Raw genomic sequence first — 22190 nt, 5'->3', positions numbered from 1 at the left:
TTAAACCACTTTTAGTTCTCTGATTACTCTTAATTCAGAAACTTTCACAAAACCAGTTTCTATTTCTAGGATGAAATATCAATAGCTCTGAAAAGATCTGCCAGTTGCAGCTGAGTTCTAGCAGACCATTGTAGGTGCTAGCTCTAACAATTTCAGAAATCACTGTGGCAAAATTAGTTGATTCCAATTGCAAAGAATGTTATGCCCACAGAATCAGGCCTTACAAAAAGAAATACCATATTTAGAGGAGAAATTTCATCATGTAGGATAGGGAAAATACTTCATTTGGACATTGGATAGGGCAAGATTCATGCATGGTCAGATCAAAGTAGGGTGGTCTGGTTACACAACACCATGAAGGATAGTAATAAATGACACCATTATGCATAGTGCCTCTAAACCTCAAATCAGCATATATTGATAGCCTAATTATTCATACATTTATCTAAACTTCCTATTTCAAAAAGATACAGATAATTTTATGAAGAATTAGGCCATGAAGTTGATAGCTATTACCACATCTTATGGGAATGCCAGAGTTCACATCTTTTAGTTCAGTATCTCTTATCTGGAATTCCAAAATCCAAAATAATTCAAGATCAGCCACAATGGTGACTGTAATAGTGACATCTTTGCATCCTGATGGTTCAGTGTATGCAAACTTTGCTCCATGCACAATTTTTTAAAAATAGTGTGTATAAAATTACCTGGGGGCAATGTGTATATGGGGTACATGAAACATAAATGAATTTCATGTTTAGACATGGCTGCCATCTCCTAGATATCCCATTGTGTATAAGTAAGTATTCAATGTATTCATGAAGTCAGATTCTTGATCCGAGGTATTGTACACATTTACATTAGATTTACATTGAATTTCATTTGTGGTTGTGTTGCTTGTCCCTCCATTCTAGAGATTCATTTGGAGCACTTCATATTCTATTATGTGCTTCACCAAAACATATTCACCCACCACTGCTGTCTCTAATTCCAGATCTTTTATTAACACATTAGGAAACTTCTGTATAGATTATTGGGAATATCATACCTCATTGCAATAACTACTTGCATTCCTGATCTCTCCTTCCTGTTCTTTAATCAATTGTTGATCTAAAAAGGGGCCTCTCTTACCCCATAGCTGCTATGTTTATTGCATGAGGTCTGCCACCTGAACCGTATCTATAAGATAAATTCTGGCCATGGGAGCAGGATCATTCTGTTGCATTCTCCAAATTGTAAAGTTCCACATAAGGTGATGTTATGGCCAATCAAAAATGACATATATTTTATTATCCTTGAGCAACATAGGGTGACTTGCTAGGGTTTTGACAAATGTTTTATTTTGTGTCCCATGGAAACATCAGAAATAAGAAGCTTCATTAAAGGCTTTTTGTTGCTACTCTTCCATTGTTAATCCAGGCCATTACTGAACTTCCTTTCTGCTGACAGATTTTGTCTGGATTTGGGGAAACCTGTGGTAGCATCATCCTTTTCTACTAAAATGATGCACCCTCAACTCGATGCACCTGGAAAAATGGAGGGCCTTGTACCCATCATTTAATGGATCTGACTAATGAATTACTGTGTGAAAACTGGAATCTTCTAAGAGACTCAGATGCCCCATCACTTTGTTCCTCGGACTGGTAGCTCTTGGTGTTAATTAGTTACTGCAATATGATGGATGACAGCAGGAAAGACAGAAGTGGAACAAGAAAACTGCATTCTTTCCTCATCAAGGACACTGAAAAGGAATCCAGTGAAGGACGGGAGGTGAGTTGCACAATCATTACCTGGACATAGTATGTGTGAGGATGAGGGAACCAAAATGTCTTTTTCAAATTCTAATTTTTTAAAAAAACAAAGACATATATCCTGCCTTTACAGAAAAACAAACATGGAAACATCCTTGACTAGATTTATTGACTCCAAAAAACTATTAATATGAAAAGGGGTTGATTGTCAGTTCCAGCAACCAACAATGTTTCCTTGCTATAGTATGATGTAGACATTATCTGAGCTCATCGTCCGTACCACTTATCCTGATCTCTTTTCACCTTTTTTGCTTCCTGTATGCATGTTGTCCTATGACATTCACTCACTCCTAGATCAATATGGAATGTGTATTAAGTGACAGGCCTGTAGGTGGATCCTTATAGATACTAACCATTCTCCAAATATTAAGTAACTAACAATTCTGGTAACAACAAATGAAAGCTGTGCAAATAGTCTGCATGGATTCAGAATGACCAACAGGTTCAGATGGAGAACTGAACATTTGAACTTCTTTTGCTTGTAGGCAAATTATGAGAGGATCGGAAGGCGAGGGACAGAACAGAATGATTCTCCTGAATATACATGTTTTCTAATTGAGATTTAAAGTCTTAAACTGGTGAATTCCAACAAAGTTGTATCACATGGTTGATCCAAACACAGAGATAAGCTCTGAAAAACTAAGCCAGCCTGTGGAAACTGTGTAATGGGAAACTTGTGAATTCTACTTTCACCTGTCAAAAAGAGAAGAAAAATGGAAAAGGAGGGGGGGAGTAGATCTGCCTAATCCATCTTCTTGTAAAATTCAAAATTCTTTTTTTTAAAGGAAGAGGACATTTCCAACTTTGATCAAGACCAAAATAAAGTGCCATCAATTACAGGCTATATTTCTATGCCAAAACACTTCAACATGGAAGCAAACACTCCTTCCAAACAGAGACCTTTTTCATATCAAACATTCTGAAATAATGAATATTACATCCTTTTTCTAAGATTAGTAAAAGACATCTTTGGTTTAACTTAATCTCCTCATCTTTCGATATGATTCATCTCCAAATAAACCGAATGACATATTTTGCTGGTAAAAATGACTATGCATATAGTTTTATGGGTTGACTTTTATGGAGTTCTACTGTCATTTTAAAAAAACATCAAACACTAACTCTTTTTAACACAGTTTTGACCTTGGCTGTGGTTTAGCACCATTTTGGGTCCAGTGCTCCCTCCACCCTGATGCAGCATCTCATCCTTCTGCCAACTTTCAAACTTCCACCTACATATGCCTAAAGTGCAGTCAACTGTGCTGAGTTGTTTGCCAGAAGAAGTAGAAATCAGTAAGGAGAAACAACTCTCTCTACTAAGACAAAAAAGGAGGGGAACATTGCCAAACTACCGAACCTGAGAGGTGTCACAAACAAGAGGCCAGGTGTTGACAAAATGTTAATATTTAATTCTGCAGGTTGGTTCCATAAAGATTTAGAACATGGTAGCAAATATACCTTCCTGCTATTGATGTATCATATCAAGAGAATGAGAGAGCAATTTAAACCATTTAGTGATACAAACTCTACCTAAAGAGCAAAACCAAGCTCATTCAGGCATTTTTATTTTATTGCATACATGTCAGAGTTAAGCTTATTATTAAAAAGTAATTCTTATTTATTTATTTTAACAGAGATTAAGCATTAGACCAAGAGATATTCTTGAATGAAAGCATATAACTTGCTAATAAACATGAAGTCCAATATTGATATTGATATTGGATTCATTCAAGGACAGAGACAGAGCTGCTGACTGTTAGGAGAAAGTTGCTCTCTGAGGTTGCTGACATGCCCAGGTCTGAAAATACCATGACAGTTTCTAGAGCTGAGCAGAATTTTCATGAATTTCTGATATTGTGCTATGGGAATTTCCATGTTTGCACAAGGAAAAGTCCTTAGACAACCATGCAAAGGAAACAAAAAATGTTTAAAAAAATCTAATTTTCATCTAAATGCTTGTCCCTAAGCATAGATCAAACAACAAGAGATAGCTGCAACCTTTCTAAGGCTTTGTCAATTTCACAGTACCTTATTTGATATTCTTGAGGTCACAGTTTTTAGACTATTAAAAAATTTCTGCTGCATGAATAAACACAAGGAATAATGCCTTATTCTATCATGGAGATTGGAAAGGAATTATTCAAAACTCAACAGGCTGGTGTTGCTGCATGGGAGAGAATGTCTCAGGGTGGGACTTTTGGTTTTACAAGAGAAGAGCCCCCTGCCTGTTGTTTTGCCAGTCACTGCACCATCCTTTCTCATATAGAGCCTTGGTTTGGGCTCCAGTCTGCCCAGCTATTCATTAGACAGACTAAAATACAAAATATTGTCTGTACAGATGGAAGAGGTTGAAACAGGGTGTGTCTCACCAAAATGAAACTAACGAATCCAGTCAACCAGTACCTATCCATGAAGACTGTGGACATCAGGTGCCCTGTAATTCGCTCATCCCCGACTTCTTGGTTCTCATTTGCTAGAATTCTTCAAGGTCAGCTTGGCGAAGAAGAACAAAAAAGAACAAATGGCAAGCACGTCGCAGAGCAAGCCATTTACTGGGTTCGATTTTGTTACCTTCACGTAAAAAAGAAAACATGGGGGCCTTTGAATAACACAAACAAATCCAACTACATGCAGAAAACAAGGGAGAAGTCGCTGCTGAGAAAATAGAAACCCAAGAGACCATTCCTTCCTTGCCGAATTCTTGATGTGCACCCGAACGGACCCCTCTGGTGATACCCACCAAAATAATTAAATCAATGTTTGCCTCAAGGTGTGCGGAGGAAGACCTTTTGATCGTGGCAGAAAAGGCGTGTTAAAAGGGACAAGGCATTTGTCATCAGCCTGTGTCTGGATTTTTATTCTGCTTTGTCCTTTTCCAATCCTAGATACACAGTCCCACCCAGAAAAAAGCTCCCCACACAACATCACTGAGCCTAAAAAGCAACTGACAAAAGAAACGAAACAAAAAGAACATATAAGGCATAACTGGCAAGAGGTGGTAATGCTTCCAGAAAATGCCATCTCTTCTTGTGACCTCCACCCCCACCCCAATCTCCTTTTGCATATTATAATAGTGCAAGGTGAATTCCTCCCTTATCCTCCTGCAGCACACACACACATCACCCGTGATTTGCCCTCTGCGAGTCTCACATAAGCATACAGCCTTCGGCACAGAGGTGTATGAGGAAGATGACATTCCTGTAATGTCTGATCAAAAACACGGGGAACCTTGGGAACAACTATCAGATGGACAGCCCATGAGGACAGGCCCAGATACACTCTGGATGACTCCTGACTGTGACACCACTAGCATAGCCGCCACCCCCCCCCCCCAAAACCGCGTTCTTTCTCTTGCAATGCCCTCCAGCTTGGACATACACCTGGCCTTTGTGAGGGGAGAATAGTGCTGGATGCCCGCATCCATGTCATATTCTCCAGTACTGCAGACTGCATGCTTCCTGGAGCATGCTTTGCTCATCCACAGCTCCCTGGAGTAACCTTTATTCCAATGTGTCGCATGCTTGTATTTCATGGATGGTTAAACTGAATCATTATCATCAAGCATTTACTTGACCAAAAACCGTTATGACCATCACCAATTCCATTCCTCTACAACACAAAGAAACACACACATACGTACACTTTGCTTCCTCAACCTCCTTCCTTACACACCCTCCATTTCAACATACAAATGGTATGATGTACAATGCAACATATCAGGGAAGGAGGAAAAATAGAAAGAAGAGGTGGCAAAATGGACGGATATGCATTTAGCATTTGCTGTATTTCCTATCTCTGACCAACGCCTATCAGCCTTCCTTCAATCCAGTGTGCGTATGTATGTGTTTATATGCTTTAAGCATACATACACACATATACAGAGACAGAATTTAACCATGGCCTATCATGAAAATGTCGGTATAAGCCATGATCGCATACATACTGGTATCTTACATGTGTGGCGAATGAAGCAAATCAAAGGTCATTATGCTACTGTTGTAATACACAGACACACACATGCACACATGCACACACACATACACCCAAAAAAGCCGCAGAGCCATCAAGAGGTAATACAGAATTTTTTCATCAAAACCAAAAAGCTGGGGGAGTGAGACACAGAAATGAGGAGAAAGGGTAGAAAAACAGGGGGAAACGGAATGGTAGAAAATGGGTAGGGGGATTCTAATGAATATATAGCTCAGTGTTTCTAATCCAAAATCTATCACCCCATCCCTCCCCCCACGCAAGTACACACACGCATAGTGTATCCTACCTTCTTTCCCCTCCAGCTTCCCCTACCAGCATTAGTGCAGATGGTTTTCTGTATCTTGGTTTTGCAGCAGTGGGTCTAATGACTCTCAGATCAACCCCCCTCACTAAAGATATCCCCTCCCATTATTATTTGTTAAAGCTCTGGCCTAAAGAATGATGTGTTTTTTAGAGATAATGGCCGCTATTCAAAAAAATAATAATAAGGGCACATCACAGATCTTATTCAACCCAGCAGCTTCCCGCATCACCTCAATCTCCCATTGCACGCACCATGATTTTTGAGGCTCTCCCATTTTCTCCTACCTTTTCCCCACCCATTAATAGCAACAATGATAAATAAATTTACAAAAGCAACATTTTTAAAAAATAAAATAAAAATCCCACAACTCAATCTGGGTAGCCGATCTCAAAATCCCAAGCACTAATCCGCTTGAATTCGTTCTTGCCCTTATATAAGCAGAAGCACGCCAACATGTTCAGTGGAAACGCAGTGTAAAATCAGGCCAGGGTAGAGCCATGGAGAACGGTGATATCATCAGATACCAGCTCTATCAAAAAGCCATAATCGCCAGAGATGATGAAATCAAACACGGGGGGAAGGGGGGGGGTCTCTGGTTTTTGTATTTATTTATTTATTTATTTAAATGCCTTTTTATCGAACCCTTCTCCATTGTTAAAGTATAAAGGCTGATAAGAAACACACACTCCCCCCACCCCATTTTCCTAAAGCACAGTCCAGTCAAAGATCCTCGAATGATCCAGAAAGAAAATCCTCATCAACGAAAATTCAGTGCATATTTCATCGAACCAATTAATACTGTTATTCCATCACATCAACATGTTTTAGGTGATTATACATATTTCCCCTTGCCCCTTTGTTTTCAGGTATTTCTCCTTAGAAAATAATTCCATCGATACCCATAATAATGGTGCATAAAAGCACGTACAGACAGAAAGACAGCAAAATAAGATGGAAACCATCACTTCTTACCAAAAATAAATAAAAAGGACAAAGAAAGAAAAAATCACGTACCACTAACCTATCACTAACCTCACCTACAGAGCATTTTAATAAAATGGGAAGGACAGCAAGCACCCTAATATTTTCTTGTATATTTAATGGCCATTTTGATACGGCGAGGATACAGCTCCCATTATAGTCTCTTCATTTCTCCACCCAGATTACATTCCTCCTTCGCTCTCTCTGTCCCGACTTTTCGCTAGACTAGTTAGGAGTTCACCCCCGCAAAAACCAGTCCCCAAAAATATACCATGACACAAGTGCCAGCGAACGGTCATAAAAATATTTGTCTCTCTCGGGAGGTCTGAAACCTTCAGTGTTGGGAGTGGAAATCTCAGGTTAAAACCAAAGAAGAATTAAGAACAAATAGAGGAGAAATCTATTTTTAACAAAATTGTGAAAACTCCGATCAAAGAAGAAAATTAAGAAAACATTTTAAAAATTAAGAAAGAGGTAAAGAAAAAATGGGAAAGACTAGCATTTTGATTTTCAGACTCATTTTTTTCTCTTTTTTTCTGGGCTTCTTATCACCAGCTAAATATTTTGTTTTTTTTATTATTTGTATCCAAAATTGTCAAAAATGATGGAGAAAAAAATCCCTTTTCGCAAAATGTGGGTTGGGTTTTTTTTAAAAGAGAAATCATTTCCGAGGATATTTTTCAACCTTCTTTATTTTTGTAAAAAAAATAAATGTCAAAACAAAATGTGAAAGTAAACAAAAGACCACGTCACTTCGACAGCACCGGAGTCATAACCCTTAGGAAAGGGAATTACATCACTGTCCTTCATGGAGTAAAATTAGAAAACAAGTATATATTTGGGTCGGGAAAAATTGAATAAAAAAATAGGGGATTTTGCACGTCGATTTCGACATTAGGAAATTGCAAAACCAACATATATGGTCACTTCTTGCCTGGATAGTCCTAGCAGTTGCTCATAGGGGGAAGTTTTCGAGCAAGGTTGGCTACTAAATCATTAATCTAAACAAATGGAAGGTGGGGAAGGAGGGTTCTTGTAACAGATCCAAAGTAAGGAGGGGAGGGGGAGAAAAAGCCCTGAGGTTGTCCTCCTTCCGCCCCCAAACCCAATTATTTATAACTACTCTCAAATAAAAGAGCTTGAAAATTCATCCAAATGGTTTTGCTCCAAAAGATTCCTTTCCTTATCAATTTCATTCTGCCTCAACTTATAATTTGGAAAAGTTTTTTAAAAACATAGAACTCCTCATCCAAATGAATTATTGTATGTAGACCTATTTGAATCAAGGAAGAGATGTCACCTTAGGAGTGCCTCAAATGCACAGTCCAATCATAACCATCACTGCTTACTTTTTAAGAGGGGAAGGGGAAAAATATAAGGTGAGGGGGAAAAACTTCACCAAAATCCGATGCTAATAAATCTCTTGTTGGCAAGTTTGGCGTTTGGTTGTTTCACGATTTCCTTTTTTTTAGGAAATTCTCCAGCGTTGGTGAGAACTTCTAGCGCCTCTCAAACTAAAGGAAAGAGGACCAGGAAGGCTTCCCAGTGGAGGCGCTGAAATCCTCTGTCGGGTTCGTGGATAGTCCAACCTGTCTTTCACCTCTCTCTTCTTTTCACGCCCCGCTCCCCTCCCTGCCCCAAAGTCTTACCTTTCTAGTTGGAGGAGAGGATTTGGAAGGTGTCAAACCCCCACTTTGGTTTGTTTCCCTTCTTGGGGAGCGGGCTGTAAGAATCCAAGGTGTCTCCTCTTTGGGTGGAGAGGGTGTGGTGACCAGACGGGTGGGCGCCAAGAGAGGCGAAAGAGAGACAACGCGCGGCCCTGGGGCGAGGGGAGAGGGTGCTGCCCGCCAGTGCCAACCCAGGAAGGATGCTCCGGCCCCGGGAAGGCTTTTCCGCGCCTCTCCCTCGCCGGGATGCGAGTTGGGATGCGAGAGGGGAAGATGCGTCGAGCGGCGCTGGCTGCCTGAGACTGTCAGAGGAGCCCAGGAATTTTTACGCACGCCCCGAGCCGAGCCCTCCCCTTCTCCGCCGCGCAGACCCCGGCATTTAAAGAGACAGCCTTGGCTCTCTCTCGGGGAGGGTGGCGTCCAGGGGGCTCCCCACGCCTCCCCGCCCCCAGGCGCCGTGTACAGAGCGGAGGGGAGGCCAGTGGGAGGCCCAGGAGTGGAGCCCCCTGCTCCCGAAGCCCAGGAGCGCCAGTCTCCACCCTGGGCGCAGGAGAGAAGGCGCTTCTCTGGGGAAGCCCTCCAAAGCGGCATACAATTGAGGGGGGATTAAGGGGAGATGCTCCAGCACGAAGCAGGAGCCTATGGAAGAGATCAGACCCTTTTTTAGACTTTGATAAGGTTGCCACGTTTTTCTCAGAACAAAAACAAAAAAGGATGTACTTTTATTTGTATTCTTCTGTCGGGTTTGGCTGCGTTGTTCAAGATTTTTTTCTCTTCTTCTATGTTTATTGTGGTTCAAGATGTTTTCTCCTTTATGTAGTAGAAATATCTAGCTGTGTCTCAAAGTGGGGGAAATCCTCCAGATCTTTTTTTGTGCCCGGTTCCTTTTCTGCGCGTCTTGTTCCAAGAGCGAGCCCTCCTCCTCCACCTCCTCCAAGGCGGGCGCCACACCACTCTGGGTTTGGGAAGGAGACGCTCCCGTGAGTGGCAAATGGCAAGCGCGGAAAGTTCACGGCCCGTGCCTTTCCCACATGGATCTCTGCCTGTGTCAGCCTCGTGGGAAAAGGCGAGAAAGAAGCGCTCTCCTGCCCAGATGGTTGCAGCCTGTCGTGGAGTGGAGTGGATGGAGGGGCGGTTTTGCAAGCACTCCACTCAGGGAGACTCAATAAACGCGCTGCCACCAGCCTCGCCTTCCTTTTCTGCTACATGCTTCTTTGCTTATTTAACACGTTTGTTTATTTTCAGTTGGCTGTCTCCTGGAGGAAATGACAAGCTGAAATCTGCTGTTTAATTAGGAAGGCACAATACTGTGCTCTCTCTCTCTCTCTTTGCCTCTTATAGGGAGGTGGAGGAATGAAGAGTGGGCATGTTCACCTTCTGTTCTTATTCAAAGCTCCTGACGTGCAAACCAACAATAAGTATTTTTTTTCCAAGCCCACATCATGATTTTCATACTTATCATTCTAATGGCACTGAGAGGGGGTGATGGCATCTTTCCATAACTTTTGTGGACTCCTGTCAATTTCATGAGATGCATGAGATCAGCTTCCATGGAAGCTTATCCTCAGAATTCCTTCCTCTTAAGGGCCACACACACTGCAGAATTATAGCAGTTTGACACCACTTTAACTGCCATGGCTCAATGCTATGAAATTCTGGGAGTTTCTTGTACTAGGCTAGTGGTTCCCAAACATTTTTGACCAGGGGCCACTTTGTCCAGGAGCCACTCTCCAACGTTAGTACCAAAAGGGTTGCGAAACAGTTTTTAGTCAACTTTAGATTTGGTTTGGTTATTTGGGGGTGCTGCTTCAGAAAATTTATTTATTTATTTATTTATTTATTTGCTACATTTGTATACCACCCCTCTCAGCGCACAGGCGACTCGAGGTGGTTCACAAGGCAACAATGCAATGCTATCAACATCATAAAAACATTAAAACACTTAAAAGCATTAACATACCAAATAAGACCCTGACAATAATAAAAAAAACAAATCAATTCAATAATAAAAAAACAAATTGCATTAGATAGCTCACATCAGCTCTAGTTTCTGATGCAGAACATATGCTATCCAGTAGTCACCATCTGCTTGCCCACAGAAACCATATTTAATAAGCCTCGGCACTATAAGAGGGTTTTGCAAGACCAGTCACTCTCATTGCAATGGTGTAGTAACAGTGAGGCCGTGGACCATATTTTAGTTCTTATGGACCACTGGTGGTCCACAGATCACAGGCTGGGAATCACTGTACTAGATGGAAAATGATGGATATCTCACAACACTTCCAATCCCAGAATTTCATAGCACTGAGCCTTGGCAATTAACGTGACGTCAAACTGCTACAATTCTGCCATGTGGATGCAATCATAATCTCCAAGTACTAGGGAATTCCTTTCTGCTGAAGACGAGTGCCATGCGTGTGATATTATTGTCACCTATTCAGCAGCAACAACAATAGCATCTTTGTTACCAACACTACCTTTCTATCTTATGGTGTTTCAATACAGCATTATATCAAATTGTACATGTCATTTTCTTATTTTAAAACAAGCCAGCAAAAGTTTACCTGTGATTAAGTGTCATTGAACTCAACAGCGCTTACTTCTGAATTGAGCTGTGTAGAATTGCCTTATGAATATCCCATTTTTCTTTCAGGAGCTTCCAAAATAATCTTTAAAATTAACTAAACTAGCAAAAAGTACAAATTAAACCATAAGAATCACTAAAAATGTAGCACAACCTATAAGCCAATCACTTTATTTATATATGAGCTTTTCCTAAGGGTAGGACTTGAGACAACTTACAGAATCAAAAGCAATGCAAATCTTATTAATAATAGAAGCCTATAAAATCCATGCAGTCACCATAGGTTGGCAGGCAACTTTTATTTATTTATTTATTTATTTAACTTGTATACCGCTACTCCCAATTTGGGTCGGAGTGGTTTACAGAAGCAGATTAAAACAATACAATTAGCTTTAAAATAACAATAACAAAACAATGGGCGGCAAGAACAGGAAAAGAAAAGTTTTACAGGCTTTCCGAAAAGCAAGTAGGTCTCGGATGGTTCGAGTTTCAAACTACAAAACGTGAAGATTTGTTGTTTATTCATTCAGTCGCTTCCAACTCTTCGTGACCTCATGGACCAGCCCATACCTGTCAGCTTTTGCCATCCCCCCCCCCCCAGCTCCTTCAAGGTCAAGCCAGTCACTTCAAGGATTCCATCCATCCATCTTGCCCTTGGTCGGCCCCTCTTCCCTTTTCCTTCCATTTTCCCCAGCATCATTATTTTCTCCAAGATTTTCTGTCTTCTCATTATGTGGCCAAAGCACTTCATCTTTATCTCTAATATCCTTCCCTCCAGCAGTCGGGCTTTATTTCCCGCAGATACGCATATACAAATAAAACTACATACAGTGGGCCCATGGTATCCAGTATGATTTGGTTCCAGAACCTCCTGTAGATACCAAAATCCATGGATGCTCAAGTCCCATTATATACCATGGTCTAAGAAAGTGATGTATATAAAATGGCAAAATCAAGGTTTGCTTTTTGGATTTTTTAAAAATATTTTCAATTTGTAAATAGTTGAATCCATGGATACTAAATCTGTGGATGTGGAAGGCTGGCTTTATAAGTAAAACATAGCCCATGTTTTTATATTCATGTTTGGTTTGGTTTTAACTCTATAGACAGTTTAGTGTTATTTTTATTGTCTATATAGTTAAAACTATACAAAGTATGAATACAAATGCAGTACAGCCACGAAGCAGAAACAACTTTATATAAAACCATTTGTTCTCAAATGTCTTGCGGAATGGAAAAGTCATCACTTGGTGAAAAAAAGAACAGCAAGGAAGGAGTTAGCATAGCCTTACTTGGAAGGGAGTTATGGAGTGGCATGGCCACGAAGATGGCTTTCTCCAACATACCCATCAAATGTAGCAATAGAAGGGCTGAGAGAAGTCTCACCCCTGAAGATCATAGAATACAGGTATGCTCATGTGGGAAGGCAGGGCCTTACAGACATCCTGGACTCAAGCCATATAGGTCTTTATTGGTCATTACATAACCAGCAGCCAATTGAGTTGTTGCAAGAAAAGAGTTATATGCTTCCTGCAACCAGCCCCCATCTTATCAAAGCCCTCACACAAAATCCCATTTCCACTCCCTAGCTTCTCCAAAATTAAGTGTTAAGGCAGCAAGAGTAGCCCAGGAAAGAAAGGAGAGGGAAATCAAATACCCAAAGAAAAGACATTCCTGACTGTTGGCACAATGGTATTTTCTACTTATCTGTCTCATGAGTGAATGGAAAGAGTTTGCAGTAAAGTGCATCTAAGGAAGGAATAGATAGATTCTTTGGAGTGAAGTTGCTGCTTAGCAGTATTTTAACTGGGGACCATGATCCAAAGACTTATTTTAAGCATAAAATAGGATTTGCTCATTTATTATTTATTATTTATTTCGGTTACTTCTACCCCGCCCTTATCACCCCGGAGGGGACTCAGGGCGGCTCCCGGAGGGGACTCAGGGTGGCTTACGCAATGAGATTCCCAAAATCTACTCCATTGCAATGCAGATCCCCATACCGTTCACATAAAGATCTTGAAAGTCACAATAGTTTCCATTAAGTGTTTTGTTGTGGGATATAGAGACAAACTCTTGGAGGGGAAAAACATCTCAACTTGAGCGTTAGGTACATGGAAATACTAATACAAGGAATGGAGAACCTCAGGAGCTGGATGTGAATACAGTCCTATCATCCTAATCTGCTCCCAGGGTTTCCTCTGAAAATCATACTTCTTGTCTTATGGTAGCCTATAATTTTGGTGCAGCTTCCATTCCAAATGGCTGAAGTGTCTCTCCCGAGACTCTCCTAAGACTTATTTACTGGCACTAAAAATTTTAGGTTTGGATCCAGGCTATCTGAAACTCTGTATTCTTCCACAAAAACCCAACCAGGATTTTTTCAGATGTGCGGGGAATACCCTGTTCACCATTCTGTCATTCTTAGAAGCCCACTAAGTGTCTTCTTACTATCCGCTCTCAAGACTTGGAATTCCTTAACCCTCCTTGTTGTCTTTCCACTGGGCGCCAAATATATTCCTATTTCAGGATGTCCCCAGCAACTGATGAAAGGTATTTTGATGGATGGGTTCCATGTTGATATGCACACAAAAAATTGCATTACATTGTAATAATGTAATGGTTGGGTGTTGTCTTAATACTATCGTATAGTTTGCCTTTTCTTTTTGCACCCATTTTTATTAATTTATATTAATTGCATTGGCTACATTATACTGGGCACAAAAATATATGATTGTATTGTTCACGTTAAACTTGAAATGAAGCCTCAACTCTATCTGCTTGGGATGTTAAATGATCAACTCAATAGAAAATGTGGAAGGTTATTGTTATACATGACAATGGCAGCAAAAATTATCTATGCTCAAAGATAGAAAGACACAACTGTTTTGACACAAGACAATTTGCTTATGAAAATAAGGGAACTTGTGGAAATGAATCAATTTATTATGTTTTTATTTTCTTTCTTTTTTCCATGAAAAGTTGGGGATGGGGAACAAGGGAAGGAAATTGAAAAATTGGGGATGATAGATTAATTATTTGTAAGTTGCATCTTTACAAATGTCTAGTATGTCCCAAGGAGAAAACAAAGAGGGTGAAGATTGCTGAAGAATGAGAGATTTTGTTTTACAATATTATCATTGTTATAACAAGTCTTTATCTCTATTTCTTTAACACATATTACATAATATATAGAGGATTCTAACCATTTCAATTTTAAATCCATTGGTTGTATCTTCTTCTGTCTTCTCACATTGTCACCTGGTCTTCATGTATTCTTTTCCAATTCTTCTATAGAAACTAAACTGAATTTTTCATAGCAGATTATTTCACATTAAAACTTTTCTTAAATTATTTATTATTAAAAGAAGCTTCTACAATTTTCATTTAAATTGTTAATAAGTTAGTGATAATGATAATGATATCATTTTATCATTATCATGCTGTCTCTCTTTCTGTAGTTACATCAAATATATTTTCCATCTATAACTCTTATCAACTTACTATGTTGATTAAGGAGAGATCTCTCACTTTAAGAAAGACTGGGGCACATTCATTGTGCTCCTCTAGCAAAGATAGGGTCAAACCTCCATCACTGGGTTTTTAAATTAGAAAACTGTTATTATGTGGGGAAAAGGATGTATCAATGGTTCTTTTTCATCTAATAGGTGTAGAAAATGGAGAGAATATAACCATCAGACAGAATATAAAGCCTTTAGATTAGGTAATGTAGAGTGTTTAATAGTATAATATAATAATAGGTTTTCTTTTATTCTAGAAAACATATTTTAACTTTGTTTTTATTTGTTTTACTTGTTTGTACATTTATTTTCTATTAATTTCTCTAAATATATATATATATTAAAACCTCCAGAGAAGGAGACTTTACAATGATCTGATCTGAACCTGAGAAAAAAATCAAGATCAAATATGGCTTACTGCACCTGGTATTCGTTGACAGTCTCACATCCAAGTACTAACCAGAGTTAGCTTCCAAATCTGGTGCCTTTAGGGCAGTGGTTCGCAACCTGTGGTCTGTGGACCACTAGTGGTCTGCAAGAATGAAAATATGGTCCGCAGCCTCACCATTACTTCACCATTGCCTTGAAACCACGTGCTGAGGCAACGGGGATGTCAGGAAGGGAGAGGCTGACTGCCCACGAAAATTACTACTACCATATCAACTCTAGATTATTAAATATGGTTTCTGTGGGCAAGCAGATAGTGACTACAGAATGGCATATGTTCTGTATCAGAAACTAGAGCTGATTTGGTCTATCCAATACAATTTGCTGAATCAGCACCCCAAATAACAAAGCCAAATCTAAAGTTGACCAAAAACTGATTTGTAACCCTTTTGGTGCTAATGTTGAAGAGTGGCCTCTGGTCAAGTGGTCCCTGGTCAAAAAAGTCTGGGAATCACTGATTTAGGGTGTATGTATATGTGTATATGGCTATAAGGATGGCCTCATAGCCATCCTTCAGAACTCTGTATTATAGTAACTACATTCTGTCAGTATAAAATTCCAAATAATCTTAATAGAGAGAAAGGAGACTTGTTCTCTGTTTTGAAGTGAAAAATTAAATACCCAATAAAATATTACTAACTAAGAAAAGTGTGTTATAGGAAGTGGTGGCTATCTTGTGCATCTCAAAAGCGTCCCGTTGCCTTGAATATTTTACAAGGTGGCCAAACCTGCTAATATGTGTCTGGATATTTTGCACATTGAGTTGGGTGTGGATGAGACCAGGAGCTTAAATTGGAAGCTTACTACTTAACCTATTCACTCTTGCATTTTCTTTCCTATTTCTCCTTCCTTTCTTCCAAAATGTTTCATGGAGGCATGAGGGACTGAATATATGAGTTCCGTATGCATGAGTAGTCATTGATTTTTTATGACACAAATACCAGCATGCACCCACCAATTAAAAAAATCATATGCATACATGTTGACCCCTTGATAATTGCAGCAACCATTGAGTGTGCAACAGAACTATCACAGATATAACCAGACAAAGACCTGTTGCATCTCACAAATGTAATACTTTTCATACATTCAGGTGTGTACTTCTGGCAGATGTAAGTCATCTAAGTGTTGTGTAGTAATTCATATAATGTACCTTCACATGTGAAGGAACCACTAGGCACATAGTTTTTCTGCACTTTTGCAAAATATATAATGACTCTTGCTTTTGTCTATCTGAAGTTATTGCATCCTAGTCTGAACCTGAGAAGAAGAGCAAGATCAAATACCAGTACTATATTTAAGGCTTACAATCAAAAATTGACTGTAACTTGATGACAAATTGGCTGTCTTTTATGGACATACCCTATATTTTTCAGCAATCTTTGTATACTGTTTAGATGCTAGAGTGACAAGCATTTACCATGTAGATAAATGGAAACACATCCTTCATTCCCTCTTCTTTGAATCTTAAGGCAGAGCTGAAAACCTCCTCTCTTGTTTACAGCATCAAGATTTCTCACACCGTTCAATGAATAAAAATGAGTGTATACAGAATGTATTGATCACTTTGTCTATTGCTGATGGACATCGGCCTCTACGATGTCCACAATGGCACACAACCCCACTGAATTACACTTCCAGACAGTGCTATATGTTCACAGGGATGGTGGTTGTAAAAATTATAAAGTGGTTCCATTGGTTTTTTATCCATAAAATAGAAGATTTCCAATAAAAGTTGTGCAGAGTTACTTTGGGTAGTTTGTGATGGCATGCCCGAGCCTTTGGGGAAACTATAGTGTCTGGTTTTACTCGGGGGGCTCTCTGATACCTTCTGTTAAGATTAACACCCTTAGCAGACAGAGACACTTTAAGCAAGATGAAAAGATAACCAAATAAGTTTAGTGAAACAAGATGAATAAAGGGTTAACTCCACCCAGGACTATCATAGGAAAACTTAAAACAATACATTACAAAAGGAGAACTTTCTGTTTGCAGGCATCTTTCTGAGGTATTTGAAAGTTTCTTTTGCCTCTGGTGCAAAGCAATGGTTATAAACTGCCTTAATCTTCTTTCCCATGAAGTTTAGGCTGGCCCCAAAGCTTCTGTTGTCTTTCGGATTGGTGGTATAAAGTACTAAATGCAGAAGAAGAAGAAGAAGGTGCTAAGAATGTTATTTGGATTGCTAGGCCTAGGATTCCAGGCTATATCCAGGCCTCTAAGGCTCTGCTGCAGAAAGAAGGAGTCCAGCAAATAGTTTTGTGCAGGGAAAAGGAATAGACCAACTTTTTGTAGACAAACCTTGGGTTTAAGTTACCCTAACTTCTGTGTAAGGAGAAAGGTAGAATATCAATCAATCAACAATAGGTTTTGAACAACCCAGAAGAGTAAGATGTCCTGCTCTTTGCACGGTGAACTGGATAGAAAAAGTTAGATGGATCACAAAATACTCCCATGTACCTTGAGGGGTTGTGACTATCGACAGACAACTTGCTATCTCCCTCTGTTTCTTTTCCACAATCACTTTCATTTTCCTCAATAGGTGATCTCAGCCAATCAGGGATCACACAGAATATAATTTATCAGTATGCTTTATAGTAAGTAACATTTGGTTATGTAGAATTGCCATGGAGAAAACCAACAAAAAAGTAACATTACCCTCACTTAGAGAAGTGATCAGTCCCTACTGTATTATTCATTGTATGTTTGCATCATGATACAAGGTGGGTGCAATTGCTCACTCTTATAGTGCCACCCAGCAATACAGAGACAGACCCTTCCTTCCCAGTCCCTGTCTCTGCCTGTATCTCATTGCACATCAAAATGGACATCCAAGCACGCCTTTAATCGATTCATGCTTGAATACACATTCAGAGCCACATTCAAATGTGCATCACAGCTTGTGCTCCCTATTTTTATGTGTTGCACTGTAGCGATTTCTTTTGTAACAATGCAGCATATCAAAATAGGGAACATCAGCCAAGTTGCTCAAGCAAAAGTGATGTGTTCCCTCCTTTTGTCACTCAAGCACTTTTGTTCCTCTTTTAGTTTCTTCAAACCCTCAAAACACAAAAAAATATGGTGCATTTCTGAAGGGGCCATTTTTTGTCAGGGGATCCTTAATCAGGAGTAACAGCCATTTGTGTGTCATTAGGCAAGCACCAAACGCTTATATAAGCTGATCAGATATTTGAATAGAGATTGGTTGTATTATGTCTGTTAGCAAGCTCATCAGTTAAATAAGAGATTCTATTTACCAACTGTCTAGAACTAGGTGTGCATCTGTTAAAATTTACAATAAAATCCCAAACAAGTAAACATGTCTTCTTGTGAATATTATCCTTAGGGAAGAATATTCATGTACTTTTTTTTTTCAAACAAATGTCTGAAATGCAAAATATCAATTACATCATTTCATCCCACCCAGCCAACCCAAGTTTCATTATACATTACAGTGTGATCCATGCATCCACAGTTCACTTGCTCATATCAGAAAAAATATGTTCAATTCGAAAGAAAATATGGAAGGTTACTACAATATATGATAATTATGTCGAGAATTGTCTATGCACAGAGATGGAAGGAACCAGTCATTCCAACACAAGAAGGATGGTTGACAAAGATCTGTGAACTAGCTGAGATGGACAATGATATGGAGAACTCTTTGGCCAACTTCAAGAAAGATTGGGACTTGTTTATCACCTTTACATAGCAATGATGGGGGCAAATTTCAAGTACTGGACTTATGGATTTTGGAGTTGTTCCCAAACTTTGGTCCTCTAGTTTTTTTGGACATCAATTTCCAGAAATCCCAGCCAGCTTACCAGCTGTTAGGAGTTGTAACAGCTGTGTGTATTGGTGTAGGTATATCCTAAGTTAGTGTGTTTGTTGTAATTTAGTTTTGATGTCATATATTATTAAATCTGTTTTTTGTATTTTTTTTGTTTTCTCTATTCTTTATTTCTAAACATAATATATTAAAAAAAGTTTTCTCTAGGCATTTTCTAGCTCCAATGGCACAATTCTATGATATGCTTCCACAGAGCAGCGTATACTTTTTATTAAAACTAATAACTGCCGCAGCAGCAAAACACCTATCAAAAGTAATATTTTGAAGTTCAGACCTCCACCAGTTGGATTGATTGTCTGATTGCCTTTCACTCAGAGTCAGGGCATACATTAATAGATAATTTATGGTGTTGCTTAATATATAAACTTTCTAAAACCAGTTCTCAAACTGTTCTCTAGACCAGAAAGCAGCCCCTGCCCATTGCATTTTGTGTCACATTATACTTAACATCCATATGTGTAAGACAATAAATCTCTTAGTTATCCAGCATTTGGGAATCACTACTGTGATGCATAAGGCAACAACTGCTGCTAACCTGTAAACATAGTGATAGAAGAGGCAGTAATCGTCAAAAGAGATGGGCAAATCTGTGGAGTACACTTTGATGGAGGCTCTCTTTTTTCAGCTGCCAGGTTTATTTCTACTCAAGTTCACATCACATTCTGTATGTCCCTCCTTCTCCTCAAAGAAATGTATATGAGCATTTTCCAAAATGTCAACATTATATATGCATTTTTTTCATTATAAACATTTTTACATACCACCTCCCACTGACAGAAAGGGACTTCTGTGAATTTTTAAAAAACATGCATTCTTCCTGTTATGCAATTTCCAGTCAGAAGTCTGTGTTCTATTCCAGTAATCTCTCAGTCAAATGGAAATAAATTAATTTCTTACCCTTACCAATCCATCAGCAGAATATGACTAGAGGAAACATGTCTTTCACTTTTAAAGGGTCGAAAACTGGGAAGAAAAAGAAGTAAATGTTTTTATTTATATTATCTTTTCTTTATGTAGCCACTTTTGTCGGCTAGAATTGATTTTTACCTCTGCTATCCTTGTTGTGTGTCTTCAAGTTGCTTCTGACATATAGTAGTTACCCTAAGTTGAACCTATAATACAAGGTTTTCTTGGAAAGATTTGTTTAGAGGAGGTTTGCCATTGCCTTCCTCCTACACAGAGCCACTTTTCAGCATGCCTATGTAATATTCTGCTGAGGATATGCTGAATAGCATTTTTGCACTGAATTCATTTTGGAGAAGGGCTGTACCTACTCATCCCAAGCAGGCAGTGTAATCTTTGAACAAGCATCTGAAATGTATGAAGGCAAACAATAGCTCTTTAATATAGAGGGGCAAACAAACTGAAACATAATCCAGATAAAAGCTGGGCTGATACAGTAGATGAATCCATCTTGCTTTGGTCAGAGTTTTAATCTACAACTCAATTTACCAGGAAAATTTGTGTAAATAGTTTGGATTACTTCATTATCCTATGTTGGATAAAGAGGCCCAGGAAATCTCCATGGCTAGGAGCACCTTCTTTCATCTTGGATTGTGACTTTGAGTATGATCCAATTTAATCAAAGTAGATCTGGGTTGTTGTAGGTTTTTCGGACTGTATGACCATGTTCTAGAAGCATAAAGCATGTTCTAGAACATGGCCATACATCCCGAAAAAACCCAGTGATTCTGGCCATGAAAGCCTTTGATAATACAAAGTAGATCTGGTCTCCTTTACACACTCATCCAGCCTCAGTGGTTGAAATGTTCATTATACAAGATTGTCCTGTTAAAATGATCATTTGGACACATTCTCTAAAATATTTATTAAAGATTTTAACATTTCATTAAAAATATGGAAATATATAAAAGAAAATATATAAAAAGGGTAGCTTTGAATGCAATTTTCATGCTTCTTGGCAGGGGGTTGGACTGGATGGCCCATGCGGTCTCTATGAAAAGAAATAGGAGGCAAAGTAAACTTTTAAAATGAGGAGGGAATGAAGATGGTGATGATGACAAGGGCACTCATAGAGAAACTTAAAGCTTAAATCTCTTTTCAAGCTTCATAAGATACCATATATAATATAAGATACCAATGTCCTGCCTTATGTACAGAGGAAGAATTATTGGAGGCTACAGACAATGCGGTTGCTGTTGCCCATTTTTGGTCAAAAGACATTTAACCGCTTGTTCTCCTTCTATTTTTATCAGTTTTATACTAATTTATGCAATGCTTTTGATACAAAATAAATAAAGATAATATATATACTTCACCCTACTTTTGGCTAATTTTGAATCACTGCTCATAGTGGAAGAAAAGATGTACAGTCAGCTCTTCAGTCTCCATATCCACCAATTCTGCCTCCATGGATTCAACCATCCACAACTTGAAAATATTTTCCTGATATAGCAAAATGGTGTCCCTTATATAAAATAGCAAACCTATGCCAATGTACATGATGATGCCTGACTATCCTGTTTAAGTAGCTCCACTGGCTGCCATTTATTTTCTGGGCCCAATTCAAGGTGCAGATTTTGACCTACAAAGCCCTAAATGGTTTGGGACCTGCCTACCTGCGCGACCGCATTTCCATCTATGAACCGATGTGACCTCTTCGATCTTCCAGAGAGGCCCTTCTCTCGCTCCCGCCTTCATCGCAAGCGTGACTTGTGGGGACGAGAGAGAGAGGGCCTTCTCTGTAGTGGCCCCTCAGCTCTGGAATTCGCTCCCCAGAGATATTAGGCAAGCCCCACCCTGGAAATCTTTAGGAGGAGCCTGAAAACTTGGCTGTTCTAATGTGCCTTCAATGACTGAATGTATGATAATCCCTGACCAAACTCTGCATAAAATGTCCTCAGAAGTACTTTATTCTCTGGTTTGTGCAATGACCTCTTACCTTATCCCCCGGATCCCCTTCCTGATATTTTACACTGCCCTATCTCCCAGTGTTTTAACATTTTAATCTTTGAACTTGCCCTGCCTATTGTGTTCATTTTAGTGGTTTAATGTTTTGATTTTATATTGTTGTG

At 39.2% G+C, this 22190-nt stretch overlaps 1 protein-coding gene across 46 annotated transcripts in view; it reads right to left on the bottom strand.

Moving 5' to 3' along the window:
* NRXN3 (neurexin 3) overlaps nt 1-9124 on the bottom strand; it is a 1474105-nt gene extending 1464981 nt beyond the window's left edge. For 14 of the 46 annotated variants that reach the window (XM_067462908.1, XM_067462914.1, XM_067462911.1 and 11 more), the window contains exon 1: nt 8736-9118. The gene's annotated coding sequence lies outside the window, so the exon portion shown is untranslated. Of the gene's footprint in view, nt 1-6087; nt 6324-6356; nt 6534-8735 lie in introns of those variants that run through there. The other 32 variants (XM_067462904.1, XM_067462925.1, XM_067462926.1 and 29 more) reach the window with 9 other exon arrangements.
* Nucleotides 9125-22190: the final 13066 nt, after the last annotated feature.

Source organism: Anolis sagrei, chromosome 1 (genome assembly GCF_037176765.1).
Source record: "Anolis sagrei isolate rAnoSag1 chromosome 1, rAnoSag1.mat, whole genome shotgun sequence".
In the NCBI taxonomy this organism is placed as follows: domain Eukaryota; kingdom Metazoa; phylum Chordata; class Lepidosauria; order Squamata; family Dactyloidae; genus Anolis; species Anolis sagrei.
Note: the sequence above shows the minus strand (reverse complement) of the source record. Positions and strands in the feature narration are given on the sequence as shown.